The 18,366-nt window shown below is 33.7% G+C and overlaps 1 protein-coding gene across 12 annotated transcripts in view; it reads left to right on the forward strand.

The window, feature by feature from the left end:
- CTNND2 (catenin delta 2) overlaps positions 1-18,366 on the forward strand; it is a 1,175,163-nt gene that overhangs the window by 436,604 nt on the left and 720,193 nt on the right. The window contains exon 1 of one of the 12 annotated variants that reach the window (XM_016431425.2): positions 1,005-1,924. The exons of 10 other annotated variants lie outside the window; for them this stretch is intronic. The gene's annotated coding sequence lies outside the window, so the exon portion shown is untranslated. Of the gene's footprint in view, positions 1-1,004; positions 1,925-18,366 lie in introns of those variants that run through there. One more of the 12 variants, XM_056824299.1, reaches the window with a different exon arrangement.

The following is an 18,366-nucleotide window of genomic DNA, read 5'->3' on the forward strand; positions in this document are numbered from 1 at the left end:
CACTCTAGCAATGATGACCTAATTATTGTTTTTGAATCCAATCATCTCCTCTCTCTGAAGTGTACTCTTTCCTCACTATTCTCCTTTTAGAATGCAGAGCTCCTTTCAAAGCTCAACTCACAGTTACCTATTCATGAAGGAGACCATTTCTGATTTTTAGGGTTCTAGTGCTTTACCAACACATCTCAGATTATATAGTATATATATTGGCTAAAATATATTCTCTTTTTCTCAAGAGTGTAAATTTGGTGAGAGCATATTTTTTTCTTTTTTGTCTTTGTATCTCTAGTACCTAGAGCAATGCTTATCTTATAATAAATACTTAATAAATTATTGTTGATTGATTGATGACATGTTAACCCTGCTCTTACGATTTGAATATTGAACCTTTAAATATATCATAATTCTCTGATTTATTTTGTGGTGTTTATGACTATCACATTCTGCTCTTTGATCTTTAGATGATCAATGTTTTGATTCTTCAGGGATTTGGGGTTTCAATTATTTATAGACATTTACCATCATCTGAAAAATGTGGATGTTGTAACAGTGGAAATTTGTTTCATGGAGAATTTTGGAATCTTTCAGAGCTCTACTTCCTCTTAGATTCACTTTTAGTTTGTTTTTCTAGTTCATGTCAGGTTGCAAGTATATTGAAAAACAGAACACTGAAGATAAACCTTGAATATAAAATGTTTACACTGGGTTGAGGCTAGATTTTAACATAGGCCTTCTTGATTCCTTGTCCAGTGCTTAAGATACTTTACCACCTTGCTGCCTCTGGTTTAGGGATTTTCACTATGATTTGAAGGATTTTCAATTGCAAATCTGTTCACTCTGTTATTCTAATATTTCAACTCCAATATTATTCAGTGGTGATTTATTTTTAATAATGAATGTTTTTCAGATGATAGAGTGATTTTATTATTAATATCATTAAATGGGCTTTTTAAAAGATTTGCTAGATTGCACAAATTTATCTTGGGATACAATGCTTTACCAAAGGAACACACGTTTATTGTTATAGTATTAAATCTCTGGGAGGGATGCGATATACAAAACTTTGCTTTAGAACCAATATGTAGCAAGTATGTGTCTTACATGTTGAGCTATTTATCATATAGTCGGAACTCTAATTTTTCACTGACTACATCACCTTTTGGGGTTCTGTGAAATCGCAATTTTCTTTAAAAGGATAAGGTTTGATTTAAACTTAAATTTGTCTACCAACACTTCATCTTTGGAATGAAAATACAAATGCCTTCGAATGAGAACTCCAAAGGATTTTAAATCTATTTTCTACCTCTGAAACATGGGGTAACAATGCCAAAAGGCAGGCTGGAATTATTTTATGGTACTCTGGGATATTTTATGTTGAGATACCCATAGCTTTAGGGGCAGTTACAAATTAAAGGAAAAGGCATGGGAGATTAGAAAAACTGTAGAATTTGCCAGGCGGACTAGTGGGAGGGTCCTTTTGTGATGAAATGTTGCATAAATAATGCCAATGGGGGTCTAAATTCACTGTTGCCATGGAGACCTTTGTGCCTGACTGAATTCTATTCTTTTCTGTTTTAAGACTGCAACCACTAGGCTTGTGGTATCTCTAATGAATATTGCTTTCTTTTTTCTTTAAATCAAAATGATTCCATGATGAAACCAGAGTATGAGGATTTGGCATCTTGACTTTTTCCCCCCTTCAGGATATTTCATTGCGTTCTCTTTTAAAAAATCATCTAAGTTTCTTTTTCTGTTTGGTAAGGGGAGAGGGGAGGGAGCTGGGAGTGACTGCAACTGCTTGCATTACTGCTTTGGAAAGGAGGGAAAACTAACCTTGCAGCTTTGCTGATTAGTCGTCTGCTTTGCCTAGACTACATTTTGGAAAGTATTTAAGGACCATATATTTGCAAACGGTGCAGCAAAGGTAAAAAAAGAAAAGTGAAAACTAACTGTCTATTTTTAAATGCTTTTGGTGTAAAATGTGGGGGGATAAGAATTTGGGTGAAAGTTTTTTTTTTAACTTCAAGGCAATATTTTGTTGAGAAACTGGTTAAAAGCTCAGTTGGGGGGGGGGGCTTTTTGTATTTACTCTAGATAGTTCCTCAAAACTTAATATGTTAAAAGCTATATGTATGTGTCTGCATAGATGATGAAAATAAGTCGATCCATTTTAGTAACTTTTTGGCTCTGATAAACGATAAAGTAACAGAATTGTGAGCTTGACAATTGTTCTTTAAACATAGTTTTAGATTTTAAAAAGTCTTGATACTTCAGAACTCAATCTTGACTCAAAACTTTAAAAGAAAATTTTGTTTTAAAATTGTGGTTTTGTTCATTTGGCTGTTCTGGGACTAGATCTGTAAACCAACACAGAGGGGGAGAAAGTCTCTCTAGTCAAAGAAACAGAACAAACACTGAATTATTGTAGAAGTGCAAAATGTCTTTCGGTTCGATATCTTGAATAGTAAACTTACTGCTCTGCATCATTTTCTCTGCCGAAATACTTTTCAGTGCTATTGAAAATCATTGAATGTCAGCACAGTAATTGTATGTTTTTGTGTCTACAAATTGTTCAGGTGAGAATGAGATGTTCAGATCATATAATTATGGAAAGCCCTTAAGATACAAGGTTTTCAACTAGACTTTATTTACATAATACAACTCATTTAACCAACAATAGAGAACTTTAGTCAAAAGGGTATTTGTGACCTCAGAAATTTCACAGGGATTGCCACAGCAATCACAAAATCTACTTTTGGTGATCTGATTGTTCTATAATTATGAAAACTTTTCCTTGTGAATTTTTTTAGATTATTATGGAACTTTAACAATATTTTGAGTAGTATTTTGTGAATGAAATAAATTAAAGTTCTTAAGAATGGGGGAGATTATTTCAAAAGTTAGGAGGATTTTCAAATGGATCAGATCATTAATGGCAAAATGGAGGGGTCAGTGTTTGGTAGAAAATAAGTTTTAATAGCTATGACAATAGCTGAATAACATTGGCATGTAGATAATATTACTTGAAAATTGAACATCTTTATAAATTTTTATATTATCTAAATTTTCTTCAGTATGAATACATTGTTTTTTTAGGAAATATAAAAGTTCATAATCTCAAGTTTTAAAGTTGTATATATTTTAATTACCTCTTTGCCCAGATTAATGTGCCCCAAAAGCAAAAAAAAAAAAAGCCTCATCAAATCAATAGTCCAGTGCAGTGAGAGAACTCATAATTAAATATGATTTCTATTACCTATGTGACCTTAGACAAGTCACTTAATCTTCCTTCTCAATTTCCTCATCGGTAAAATGAGAGGATAGTACTAGATGAGCAATAAGAGGTTTATCATTCCCAAGGCATTTGATTACATGGTAGTTTGTCTCCATAGTAGCATCGTTTATCATCCAAGGTGATCGAGATTGAATTTGTTTTTCTTATTTTTCTCTAAACATTTATTACTTAGATGTGTCCACTCTTGAAGAATAGATAATTAAAGCATGGTTAAGCATATTATATGCCACTCACATATATGGAGAAGTAGAAACCTTCTTAATCTGCATTAATTTTAACTCTTCCTAATATAATCTATGGCAAAACTGAACTGAATTTTTAATGCTTCAAACATTCCAATTGCCATTTCCTACCTCCACACTTTTGTACTGACTGTCCCTCTTGCCCACAATGCTTTCTCTCCCTTTTATTCCTCAGAATCTCTATCTCTTTTCAAGAAGTTCAATTGGCATCTCCTTTAAGAGGCCTTTGGCAATTCTCCCATTTATTAGTATTCCCCTAAAAATCATCCCTCCCTACAAAATAAAAAAATATGCTACTTATTTTATCTTCACTGATCACTACCTATGCTTTATTTCCAGTAGTTTATAGGACCACTGAGGGAATGGACAATTTTTCTTTTTTTAAACAGACCTATGATTTTGTTAGTATAGGGAATTTCAGATAATGAAGCTCTTTTTCCTGATGCAGAACATCACTTGCAATTTATAGCCTCAGAGTGTTGCCCTGGCCTACTGAGCAGTAAAATGGTTGCTCCACAACCAACATGAGCCATTGGCATAACTTGTACTCATAACACCCAGTTTTCTATCCACTTCCAGTGCAGTGATACTCAAATAAAAATGATTCTCTATTGACCTCATGTGGGCTTAGAAAACCTCAAGTTAGCATTATTTCTGTTGTTATGTATTTTTGATTATTTTGTTAAACATTTACCAGTTATATTTTAAACTAGTTTAGTTTCACTACTGTAAGGGGAAAAAGGGTTATTATATTAAAAGATTAGACTGGACATATTTAAAAATAGGGCCACCAGGAATTTATATTAATTCCAAAGATATTTATTTATAATGTATTTACAAAATATAGAAAAGAGTGAAGTAAGAAAATCAGAGAGAGGTTAGGGTAAGATATCTAGCTTAAGCCCTAAGTAATTTACTCCTGGCTCTTGGCTCAACCCAGGCAGGGAGAGAGTTAGTCCTTAGGCCTCAGCAAAGCTGAGGACCTGGGGAAGCCTCTCTCAAGAGGTAAGTCTCTCCTGAGGCTAGTTTCTTTTCAGAAAATCCAGCAGTTAAGAGTCAGCTTTTCACTCACCATGTGTCAGTCCAAAGGAAGAGATTTTAGAACAGCCTCACCAGGAGCAGAGTCTAGGGTCTGGTCAGAAGATTCTCCATCAATCTCCACTCCAAAGAATGAAGAACTGGCAGTATAATGGAACTCAGGAAGTTGCAACTCCCTTTTAAAGACACTTTCTTTTGTGTCAGTTCCTGTGCCTTCTCCTAATTTTAGGTCTACCAATCACAGTTAAAGCTTTGCTTTACTTCTGATTCATCACCCACTATTGCACATTTGGGTCACAGACCTCCCCCACTCAAGTGTGAATGGGGTGTTTACACCTTTGGTGATTAAATCTAAAAATGGGCAGGGGTTAAAATTTAATCTTCATAATCAAAGGAAAGTTATTTAATTTCATTTTCACAATCAGGGGAGAGTTCAATTTAATCTTCACACTAGAGTTTTGCTGACTATATCTTATTGACTATTACCATTTCATTTTTATATTAGTAACCCCAGAAATGCATCCTGTAACCAGTTCTAACTGATTTCTATATTTTCAGTGTGAATACTTGCACCTGAAAAATCAACAAATTACACAAATCTGGGTTTAATTTATTCTTCATTTGTTTTGTCTGACTTTAGAAAGTAATAGAAAAAAAGTAATACAGATTAAACTTTAAATTGTATCATGTTTTGGAAGACATTACTATTAAACATTAACAAGTACATCTCTAGTAACTAGTGTAGAAGTTCCTGGTATATGTTAAACACTTGCTAATAGCTGCTCTATATTAAATTAAAAATTTGTAGGTAATAAAATATTGTACAAGAAAGCCTTTACTGAGCTAGTAACCTTGTTCTCTGAAACACTGTAGCAGGATCCTCCTGTCTGGTATGGTGAAAAGAGAAAAGGATTAGAAACAGGGGAATAATACTATCAATTCTTTAACTAACTCACTGAGTGACCTTGGGCAAGTCATAGAACTTCTTAGTGGCTCAATAAAATAGAATGAATGAGAGAATATTGGGAGAATGAGTTAAATTAGATAGATAATCAATAGTCTTTTTTGTAAACCTTAGAATAGATACTAAGTGTCAGTTACAGCAGGAGAGAAAAGGCTAGGCGATTGTGGTTAAATGGTTTCTCCAGAGTCACATGGCGAGAAAAATGTCTGAGAAGGGATTTGAACCTGGGACCTTCTTTCTCCAGGTCTGGCACTCTATCCATTGAGTCACCTAGTGTGCCTGTTCTTAATTTAAATATATATATTTTTTGGTAACAGCAGTTTCTCTATGATTATACCCTTTTAAAGAGCACCTATTCGTCCATGTAGTATCTTCAAAAACATTAACTAAAGAAATTAATACAATTATCAACAACTAAACACAGGAACTGTCAATTTCAGAAGTGTTAATAAGGAAAACAATTGATTTAATGAATCAGTTTTGTGAGTATCTTCAATTAGAGAGTATGTATTTGGGTAAAATCACAAATTGAGAAATATACTTTTAAAAGGCAAAAATTAGAAAAATGTGATAAATAGATGTCCATTAGGTACCTTTTACACCTAAAGGTTTAAGTGACAAACAATAAAAATGTTTGTTTCCCTTTTCTGGACCAATATACCCATATCCCATCTATTTCATCTTATATAGATTATAATTCATTAAAATCACAATAGAAATGTTATGCAAATTCTTGGTTCATCATTAATATTTCACTCTTCATAATAAATGCTATATTTTAGCTAATTAAGTGTTGTCCTTTTTCAATTTTTATTAAATATGTAAAATATAGATGCATTCATGTATGTATGTTTACATGTATGCATATATATGAGATATGATATTACCCTAGGAAAATGAAAGGTATTATGCTTTCAGTGATATATACCAATTAATATTTTTTCTTGAAGAAGCACAAAATTGTTGCTCGAGCATCTGATTGTTTTAGCCCAAGATGAATAGGTTGCCCCATAAATTATTCATTGTATAAACACATGGCTACAATTTTTCAAATATTGTGTTTCATTTGAATGTAATTGTTCATCTAACCAGAGTAATCCCACACATGATTATTTATTGCATAACCTCTACATTAATCATACTTTCCTTCTTCATGAATCTCATCTGCTTCAGTTCATTTTAAGCCCTTATGCTCTTGTGAACTAACTCTAGGAATTTTCATCAGTATTAATAGAGCTTCTGACAGAGATTCTGCATATTCACCATTGAAATGTTAAATGAAATTAAATTTAGTAACAGATTGAGAATTAACTGTACCAACATTATCATGGAGAATTTCTGCCATATATTAAATACATAAATAGGAAATGAAGAAGAGGGAATAAGACTTAGTTTATCATGAGACTGTTAGTATATATAATCATAGTTAAATTGTATATATTGTTGTTTTGTCTTTTCTACTAAAGTGCGTGTGTGAATACTATGATTTCAACTAAATAGAAACCTAGAGATACTGTCATCTTTTTGAGTCCATGGGGCAGTCACAATGAGCCAAGTTGTTCCTATGGATATCACTTAGGTAAAGCCCATATTTTTAGGCTGTAATATATTTCATTATTCATTTTTAAATGGCCTGATTCTCATGTATACAGAGAAAATAGGAAACTGCAATTGCCTCAAGGTTCATGACTTTTAAAAAATTAAAATATTAATAGTCCAGATTTTGCATGATTTACTATTGATGTCTCATCATCTTAGTAGAACATACTGTTAATTCTCCCTCAAGCTTATCTCAAACTGAAAATAACTTTTAAAAGTGCTTTTAAATAAGCCTAGGACTCTGCAGATAACAGAACCAACTATGGAAAGCTATGCACCTCTATTGCCTTTCAAATATAACCCTCCACTTTTTAGCCTAACACTCCCAAAGGCCTGATTGAGTGTGGTGACAAAAGATAGTGGAGTGATCTCTGCTTTTATTCATGGTCCTACTTTTTCTACCAGCCTATTTAGAGAGGAATGATAGCCTTATGGGGGTTTATTGAAGAAAACACATGTGATTACTAGAAGTTATTAAGTTGTGATTTTTTTAAATGAGTTTTTATGTCTACAATCTAATTTGTTTACCTTCTCCCACCTTCTCAATACATGGTATTAAAATGTTTAGAATGGGATGTAATCTAGGTTAGTTCAAGCATTCTTATCTCTCCTCAGACTTCCCATTTCAGTCACATATCTACTGTCCCAACTGTGGACCAAGATACATCAAAAAAATTGAAGCCATAGATAAGAAGTCACTTATCTTTCTTCATTACTTCTTTTCCATTATCCCCTAATTATCTCCAGGCTTAAATGAACAGATATTTGTTTTATGGTAATGGTTTGGATTCAAATCCCAAATATCTCCAAAGTATGCATGTATATACTTTACTACAACTTCCTATCACTTCCTTTTCTTCTGAATCCATAGTAATCTTACATCTGATATTATTAATCCTTAGAAATCCCTCATTCCAAAATTTCCAATGAACTTTAATCAATTAATCTAATGATCTTTCTTTGGTTTTCATTGTTCTTGACATCTCTATAGTATATAAAACTGTCAATCATGTACTAGATTCTTTATCTTCTTGGAGTTTTCTTAATTCTTTTCTTTTGGTTCTCTGACCTGTTTGAACTCTCTTTTAATCAGTGTTGTGTATTGGATCATCATCCTTATCCTATGCCCTAATCTAGACCCTCTCCTCTTTTCAGTCTATACTGTCTTACTTGATGATACCAATTGCCTCCCATTGATTCAGTTCTCATTTCTATGCAAATAATCTCCCATCCAATTTCCAGCTCTAGTTGTTCTTCTGATCTGAAATTCCATATTACCTAATGGATATGTTGAACTTTTCCCTACCCCCAATACTCTTTTCTGTTGAAATGCCCGCATCCCATTTGGCCTGATTTGCAATCAATCAGTCAATGGTCATTATCCTTCACACTCAAAGAGAACCAAAAAGACATCACTGGTGGTGCCTTTTGATACATTCATAAATTGGATTTAAATCAAGCAAATTTGCCCAAAGTTGTCAGCCCCACTGTCTCTTCCAGAATCATCAAATTCCAGTGGCAAGAAAAGGTCAAAGTGACTGGTGGTGGCTTGGGATGCAGTCAAAGACTTTGTCTTCTTCGATGTCTAACCAAGATCTGAGCATTCCACGGGAAGTGTTTCCTTTACCTTAATGGCTGTTTGAACAAATTGTTCTCTATGATTCCATCCATGAGAAGAAGACTTTACATACCTGGGTAAACAACTCAAATCACTGACAGGTTTGAAACCATAATGTGGTTTAGCCCACCTGCCAAGACAGTTTAGCAAGGTATGACCAATGCATGCTACAACTTCTTGGGGCCAGGCTACAGAGGAGAGCTGTCAATAAACATTTCTTTTTATGCATCTTTATCTTCTTTATCTTCCTATTATGCATCAGGCATTGTTCTAAGTACTGGGGATACAAAAAGAAGTAAAAGGTGATCTCTGCCCTTAAGGAATTCACAATCCAGTGGGAAAGACTAGCAGCAAACAAATATGTAAAAACAATCCACATATAGCATAAATAGGAAATAATTCAAAGAAAAGAACTAGAATTAAAAGGGTTTGGGGAAGGCTTCTGATAGATACGATTTGAGTTAAAACTTAAAGCCAGTGAAACCAGCAAGCAGACATAAAGACAGAGAGCATTCCAGGTGTGGAAGACAGCCTTAGAAATCAAGAGTAAAGAGACTGTCTTATTTATGGAATAGCAAGACCAGTATCACTGAATAAATGACAGAAAAAGAAGACTGGAAATATATGAGGAAACTAGGTTATGAGGAGCCTTGGATTTTTAAATTCTAGAAGTGATAGAGAACCATAGAAGTTTATTGATTGGGGTATGATGATGGGAAGTGACATAGATCTGTGCTCTATAAAATTCTCTTTAGTGGTCTAATGGAGGAATGGGTGGCAGTGAAGAGACAGGCAGCAGGCTCACCTACCCTGCAAGCCATTGCAAAAGCTTAGGCTGGAGATAAAGAGAACAACAACAATTTTCTATTTGGTTTCTTTGCTTCAAACCTCTGCCTACTCCAATCAATTTTGCATGTGCCTATCAAAGTGATTTCCATGAAGCATAGTTGAGTCTGACTTGTTACATACCCCCACCCCACTCTATACCCCTCAATATACTCTAGTGATTCATTATTGTTCCAAGGATCACATATTCTCTGACATTTAAGTTTCTGCTAAGTTGGGCCCCTTCCTACCTTTCCAGTCTTCCCATACTTTAACTGTTTCATTTGCCCTGTGGTCAATATAGGTCTATTTGCTGTTTCTCAGACTTCTCTTTCTTTTTTCTCCATATCTTTTCACTTATTGTTGCTCACGGCCAAAATGCTTACCCCATCAACCTCTGCAATTTGTTTTCTTTGGCTTCTTTCAAGATTCAGTCAAATCTGTCTTCTTAATTGTCTTCAGTCTTAAGGGAGACTTCCTGGTTCTATTAGCTACATGAATCATCCACTGTAAGGTTTTGTTTTGTTTTTTTCTTGTACTCCATATATAAGTATAGATAGGTACCTATTTTCATGTTGTCTTTCTTATTGTGTGAGCTCCCTGAGTTCAGAGATTGTTTTTATTTGTATCCTTAAAAATATTCCATTGCCTAATATAATACTTGTCACATCATTTTTACTACATGCTTATTGATTGCTTGCTGCGGAAACGGAATGAAAGAATAAACAAAAAACATGTATTAAGCCCTTACTTTATCCAAAACATTATGTACATCAAAGAATGGTGCTAAGTACTGGGAATACAAATTGAAAAGTGGAGATGGTTCCTGTTCTCATATATAGAATTTAGTTACAAACTAGATGGAACCTTAACGGAATAGTAGCAAAGCTAATGAATGTAGCTTCATATTAATGTCATTTCTGTTGATAAAATCATATCTAATTGTGGTTTTGAACCATTCGATTATGCCAAGAACTTTGAATTGAGAACTTTCTTTTCTGGGGTTTCTGGAATTATGGTTACTTAGAAGACAGGACATGTAGGAATTCTAGAATCACTTGTCTGGTCACACATATCCATAGCGGTTGTTTCCTGGAACATGAAAGTGTTTTGTGGAAGCTGGACTAGAAACAAGATGTGATGTTTTGGATATTGTCATTCGCAGGACTTTGGGGTTCATGATACTTCCTGGGATATCAGGGTCTTGGGCAAAGGGGTAGACAAAGTAAAAGCAGTGATTTGATTTGCCTCACACATGTTGCCTCTTGTCTTTCCCTCCATGTGCAAAGGAGAATCAATTAAGATGTCTTTCCTGCTCTGTAGGAAGTAGACTGAATTTAGTGAGGATGGTAGGTTTCTTCTACAAAGTTATCATTTCTCTGTATTTTTGCTTAGAATATAGGACCAGAGGTCAGGTTTGGGTAGGAAGAGTAAGTCAATCCCATTCCCTGCTATGTTGGGCTTACCTGCAGTTGGTCAATGGTTAGTGTTGGTGGCATCAAGGAAGGTAATTCATTTCTCAGCAGGGATTAATGACTGACTCACTCTTTGGTGGATGTGAAGGCCAGGTAGAAGCTAAGCCAATGGTCTGAAGTACATTTAGGTTTGAGGGTCCTACTTATTCTTTTAGAGTCTGAGAGGAGGCAGTTCTACAGGATGGGAGCAGTTTTTATTTTATCTACCCAGTATATCTATAGTGTGTATGCTTCCTATTTCTATCTTTGAGTAACTTGCTACTTCTCTGAAGTCCAGAGAATTTGGAGTTACATGGTGATGGCAAAAGAGGTTCTAGAATCCTAATCTCCTGAGTTCCAGTACTGTATTCTTGGCCCTATACTGTGCTGACTTTTTTATTTGAAAACCTCCCTCCAAGTCTTCTAAATATCTTCTTATCTATTCATTTAACATAAATCTTTATGTGCATAGACATAGATTCAAAGCTTGAAGGGACCCTAGAAGACATCTATCCCAACCTTTCCATTTTGCAGATGAGTACTGAAGCCCAAAGAGGATAAATGATCTTCCCAATGTTACTCAGCATATTATGAATTATGAGAATTCTTCCAATTTAAAGGATATCCTAAAATATGAGATGATTACCAAAATGCATTATGGACTTCCTAATTGGTCCAATGAACATATCACTTGAATATTCTAAATTCTTTGTTTAAAAAAAAAAAGTAGATTGCTAAGTTGCCAAAAAAAATTTTTTTTAATCAGATTTTTTCAAAGGTGGAATGCAATTCTAAAAATGTTTTTTTCTAAGATCTTGGATGGCAGAAAAGAAACTCAGAGATTTCACTATCTCCCTTCAGGGATGCAGAGCCCACAAATGCATCTGTAACCCAGAACTTTCAGGCAGTGGATTGCTTTTATGCAAAAATAAGGTCAAAGGTCAAAGTGTCCTTGGATCCACATCTGATTTTTTTTTTCTGATTTAATTGGACTACAATGCAAATCGAGCTAATTTATAAAGAACATATTAATACATTTGGGCTTAGCAAAGATTTAATACAGTCACATCTCTCATTTTGGCACTTTTAAAGGAAATGTATAAATGAGTACATTGCTATCTAATAAAACATAGGATTTGATAAAAAATAGTGTTACATGAAGTAAATCTAGCTACCCGAGAAGTTTTCTCTCTGGGAGAAATGTTACCATTTTATTATATATACTTAGCTCTTTTTTGATACAGAACAAGAAATCATAGTAGGATATTCATGCACATTTATCTTTTGCTGGATTGTTATGTTTATGTTCATGAAAGTGGTTAATAACATACTTTGTTGAAGTAACCCACTATCTAGTAAAGACTGAATACCATTTCTTCAGGACTTTCAAGCAAGACTTCAAAAAACATAGTAGGCAGGTCCATAAAATTTGCTCATGGAGCTATAATTTTTATTTCTTTGTGACTCATTATTTGTGACTTTTAAAAGTATATATATATATATATATATATATATATATATATATATATATATATATATATATATATATATATATATATATATATATATATATATATATATATATATATATATATATATATATAATGTTGGTGGCGGTCAGTTGTTTTCAGTTATGTTCAACTCTCCATGACCCCATTTGGAATTTTCTTGGCAAAAATACTAGAATGGTTCACCATTTCCTTCTCTAACTCATTTTGCAGATGAGGGAACTAAAGCAAACAAGGTTAAGTGAATTGCAAGGGTTGCAAACTAGTAAAAGTCTAGATTTGAACTCAGGGAAAATGTATTGCTGATTCCAGGCCCAACACACTATACACTGTGCCAGCTAGATGTCCTAGGTATATTTTAGCAAGTATATAAAGACCACTAGTCATTATAAGAGGGATCTAAATAAATAAATAAATAAATTCACATCTATATAATTGTGACAAAATAAGTAATGATGATGATAATAGTAAAATGATACTCATTAGTAAAAATGTAATTTTGACATTTTAAAGAGATTTTATTCTACCAAATATCCAATGTCTATAAGATATATAGAATGAAAAAACTTTAAAATATAGAGTTAGCAAAAGAAATTCAATTTATAGAAGAAAATGAAGTACCTATAACCTACAGTATTCTGGCTGCTATAGAAATTGTCTTGAGCATGCTTTCTGTGAGCCAAGAGACGAAAAGTTTATATCTGAATATTTTTATTCAACTATAAAATCCATTATTTTATTCACCTATATAACCATCTATAGAACATTAAAAATAATTGCAAGATAGCAAGTTGATCTATTTCTATCCAAACCCCATTAAATAATATGTGAAAAAAATGATGTAGCAATGTCAATTACTACTACTAATAATCATCATCTATAACTCTAGAAGAAGATCTTACATCTTATCTCTTTTATGCAACAACAAAAACGTTTATATCTCTGCTCTAGTGTGGAGAACATTAAATCTAAAAATTGCAGCAAGATAGCAGTTGCTCTAGGGACTGTTTCTATTTGAAATCCATCAAAGAATAAGTGACGAATAAGATGATAATGTTGATGATGATAGTCAACAAATACAGAGTTAAGCTTACATTCTGATATGTTTATTGCATTATTAAAAAGTTGTGATTTTATCCACCTGTGCAAAAATCAGTCCAACATTAAATATAAAAAAATGACTTGTCCCAAAACAAGCATTTTCTAGCTGAACACCAACCAAAAAGAAGAGAAGAATGAAATGAATAATAAAAAATTGTAACAGACATTGCTTTAGCCTATTAAGATTGGCAGAGAGTTTCATGTACTTCATTTGAATCCTCACAAGTGACATTCTGAATTAAACAGTTTAAGAATTATCTTCTTACTACAAATTAGTAAGCTAGCTGAGATAACATCTCAGGTTTACAAAGTTAGTAGTAAATGCCACAGGTAGAAATTCAGTTCTCTATTACATCACTCTGAATTCATTATATTATTAGTAGAAACAAATTTTAGATAATATTTTATTTTTTATTTTATTTTAGATAATATTTTAAATAATATTTATTAGATTTTATTTTATTTATTTTACATAAAATTTTAGATAACATTTATTTTTCCCATTTCAGATTAAAACATTTTTAATGTTCTTTTTTTAATTGAATTCTTTAATTGAATTCTTCTCCTTCCCATCCTGTCCTTCCACCACTCCTCCCTCTCTGAGATGGTAAGCAATATGATATAGATTTTACATTTGTAGCAACAATTTTAAAATACATTGGATAGCCTAATTCCTATGTGAATGTCTTTGTGTACATTGATATATTGAATAGGCAAGATATAGTTTTATGCAAACATCTTTTTTGTCAGATGATACCTTCTCCAGTACAGAGAGGGCATGGAGGGTGTTACCTGAGAGTTTTAATGTAATAAACAAACAAATAAATAAATAAGTGTAAAATAAACACACACATTAATGACACAAGGTTAACCTAAGGAGGTAATGGAATGCCACTTGTTCAAGTCCACATTTTATCAATGACTATAGATGAAGACACAGAAATAATAAACATAAAAATTGCAAAAGTATTCTGTGGAATAAAAGTGTGACTTTATAAAAGTTAGTCTTTTAAACAGATAGGCAAAAGTAGAATGGAAAGTTAAGCTGCTTGAATATATGAAAACACAAATTCGTTAACTTATTCACTCAATCAAGAAACAAAACATGATCATAAATATATTAGGAACAGTGGGAACAGTGACTATGTCTTCTTTGCATGCCTTAGGGTACTCGGCAGAAATCCTTACACATAGTAGTTGTTTGATGAACGTTTATAGATTGAGTGACTTGTTGAACAACTGAGTTTCAGATATGACTGCACAGGATGATATGCAGGGCAGAGAGAAGTAGGAGGAACAGTCTTTGCCCTGAGCTTATGTGCTAGCATAACAGAATGTCGGCTTTTTTGGGCACTGAAACATTAACTGACAATGCTACAGAAATTGATAGAATTAAGAGATCTCAGATGGTGCATACAATCAAGGGAGGTTTGCATTATTTCCAACTGAGGTACTCTGTACAGCAAAGAATAAAACAGTGAGTGAGGACATCTGTGTCCTTCTCAACACACACACTTGCCCCCCATGCTGTTTTCTCAGTAGACTAGTATTGCAGTCACTTGGTTCTTCTGGACTGCATTTCAAGTTCTTGAGTACTTGGTAGATGGGCACTTCTTGTCCACTATTTAAGCCATGACTAGCTGTTGTTTTTCCCACTTGAATGGAAAAGGGAAATGGTTTGAAAAAAGCATTGGCCTAAAATGTAGAAACATCTGCTGGCTTCACAAACAGCTTGCTGGCCCAGCCTAGCAGCCAGGGAGCCTGTGGCTGATCAGTTTTGCCCTCTTCACCAGGTGTAACAGCAATTTCTCGAAATTACAGTACATGCTTTCAAGGGACACAAAGATAATTTGCCCATCCTAAAAAGTCATAAACAAAATATCAGAGATGCACAGACAGATGTTAAGGTTTTTGGTGAACAGAAATGCATGGACTTGGGTTCACTTTACTTGAGTTTAGCTGTGCAAGGTCTTGCAGTCTCATTAAGACTAAATGGTTATGGGAAGTTAATTTGCTGTAGGCAGCTGTACCTGATGTACTTTATGGTTGTCCAGTTAGTTCATGCAGACTTTAGGTATCTTTTACAATTAGCAAGGAATCTTTGGTTTTTCACCCTGGTTTCATTTGATTGAGATTTTAGCCAGCATATCAAATTTTGGTACAAAGTGAGTATCTTCTGGCTCACTCGTCTCTTTGATCAGTAATGAAAGTGTGAATCTGATTCATACAACCAGAAAGACATTTACTCATACATATTATATAGATTTGGAAAGATAATGATTAGAGAAGTAGCTTATTGGGCACAGTTCATTCTGCCCAGACATGTATAAACTATTTCTCCAGTGGTGAATCTCCTATCCTACTCTCCTACAAAGGCTCATTTGTTGGTATGCAAATATGGATGGATTATTCCTTACCCTTTCTCCCACATTACACTGTACTTCTTTCATTCCCACCACAGGAACTTAAAGGACAAACAAACAAAAAAACCTCACAGCTTGCAGATTTAAATGGAGTCTTTTATAAGTTAAGTGTGGGTCATACTGCAACTTAGAAGTTCATAAAAATGCTTTAAAGAAGACTACTTTAAAATGTTTCTTAGCTCATGGTAGAAAAAATAATGTTTAAGTAAGTATCCCTAAATTAAGTGCAATGTAATTAGGAAGTTTTACATCCAAGAGAATTATTTTCAAAAGCTAAATATGTTACTATGTCAATTAATAAAAAAAATCCATTTTAAATTGAAACACTTATTTATACTGTTTTCATATTTGATAACTACACTAAGCCTTTTGGTATACTCTGCATATGCAAAAAATAAAGTATTAAATGGATGCACAGTATGGAGTAATAAACCATTGACCAGAAGGAAGGAGGTACAAATTCTAGTTATAACTCTTCTCCTAAGTAAACAACCTTATGAAAAGTAACTTACTCTTCTTCATTTTCATTTAAAAAATAGAAATAGGGAGAACAATGTTTTCCTTCTTTACTTTACTGAACTAGTGAGAAGATGTAATGAAATAAGAACTATGAGTATCCTTTGAAATATTTCAGTGTAAGTGATATTAATCCCAATAATTCAGTTATGGTATTTTGAGTTTAATAAATTGCTCTGAAATATACTCTCTAGCTGCTTATTCCTGGTCAAATTACTTAAATCTCTGGTCTAAAGTTTCTTCATCTATAAAGTGAAGATAACAACAATTATATTCTCTTTTGAGTTTATTATGAGCAAATTGCTCTATAAAATGTGATTCTTGCTAAACAGTATATTTACATATGTCATATAATACGCATACTCTGTGAGCATATTTACTGTTATGTATACATGCATACATGTGACATACCCTTTGAAGGTACTTTCCCAGACCATCCATCATTCCTCACACTGTCAGGCAGACTCCATGGAGCATGGCTACTAAGTCATCCTTCAGGAATAGAAGTTTTGGAGGTAGAATTTTAATTCTAGTATCTCATAATTCTCCACTGCTATGCTTTCTCTCAAGATTATCAGTTGTTATCAACCAGGCAGACTTTGATGGCTTTTACAATAGAATATTTACTAAGGTATATGGAAAGCTGGTACAAAATATTTCAGACTATAGTCTATGACACACTCTTTTACCAGTACACATAGAGTTCAAGAGAACATGTGCTCAAATATGAGAGCACTTGTGGCAAAAGAATAACTCGTAGCTCTTGGTTGCTAGAAGCCCTTTTTCTCCTTTTTATGGAATGCTCATAAAGTTACTTTGAGGCCTGGTATAACTCTCTCCCCCCAATAATCTTTGTAGAAGGTCTGAAACTCCCTTTTAATGCATCTAGGTATTCCCTCTGCTCTGAGCACAGCTGCTGTGTCAGCTGTTCTATGGAGACTACTAGGTCTAGGACACTTATGGGGTATCCAAAACTTTCAAAAACCTTTGAAGTAGCAGACACTCTTCCACCAAAGAAGAAAGTGGAAGGCAGTGAGATCAAGGCTAAAGATCTCCTTCTTCCAAGCTATTTTTTCGGAGGAAATTAGTTGGAGGTTTCTACCACTAAATTGACAGATGATTGAACTTCTGATCTCAAATTAATATACTAGGTTTGTGAAAGCCCTACAGGCAGCAATGTGTGGGAGCTAGCTCTGACACTTGCTAAAATCCTTTGTTAAATTTTCATTGTGGGCATTTACATCTCAGAAATCAACAGATCATTAAAATTGGGATTAATTTATTATTTTATTGACCATCTAGATTTCAGAAGTTATTAATAATGCAGATTAATGTTAATATTAAAAGAATATGTGGATATTTCTATCTACCCTCTAGGTCCAGATTTTTAAACATTTACCCTGTAATGCGTTATAAACAATGTTTGAGTTCAGCAGAAAGGCAGTAAAAAAGCTCAGGAAACTTCATCACTGGCCTAGAGGTTTGGTGGCTGGTAACTTAAAAATAATATTCTGATGTAGATGCTATAGGACTATAAAATCCCATAAAACATCCATCTTAAAGTATAAAAAGCCCTGTCTCTTCCTTCATACCACTTCCCATATGCACATGTATATTATAGCCCCCAAAGTGGACATTCTTCACCCCTTCCCTTACCAGTAAGCCAGACTAGACTCCCAAGAGACTGTGAATCTCATGTAAGGGACTTTGCAGCATTCTGAAGTACTCGAAGTCAACAGTGTTTCAAGTAAATGGGAATATCTTTAGGACTTCATCATTTTCA

This window comes from Monodelphis domestica, chromosome 3 (assembly GCF_027887165.1).
Source record: "Monodelphis domestica isolate mMonDom1 chromosome 3, mMonDom1.pri, whole genome shotgun sequence".
Lineage (NCBI taxonomy): Eukaryota > Metazoa > Chordata > Mammalia > Didelphimorphia > Didelphidae > Monodelphis > Monodelphis domestica.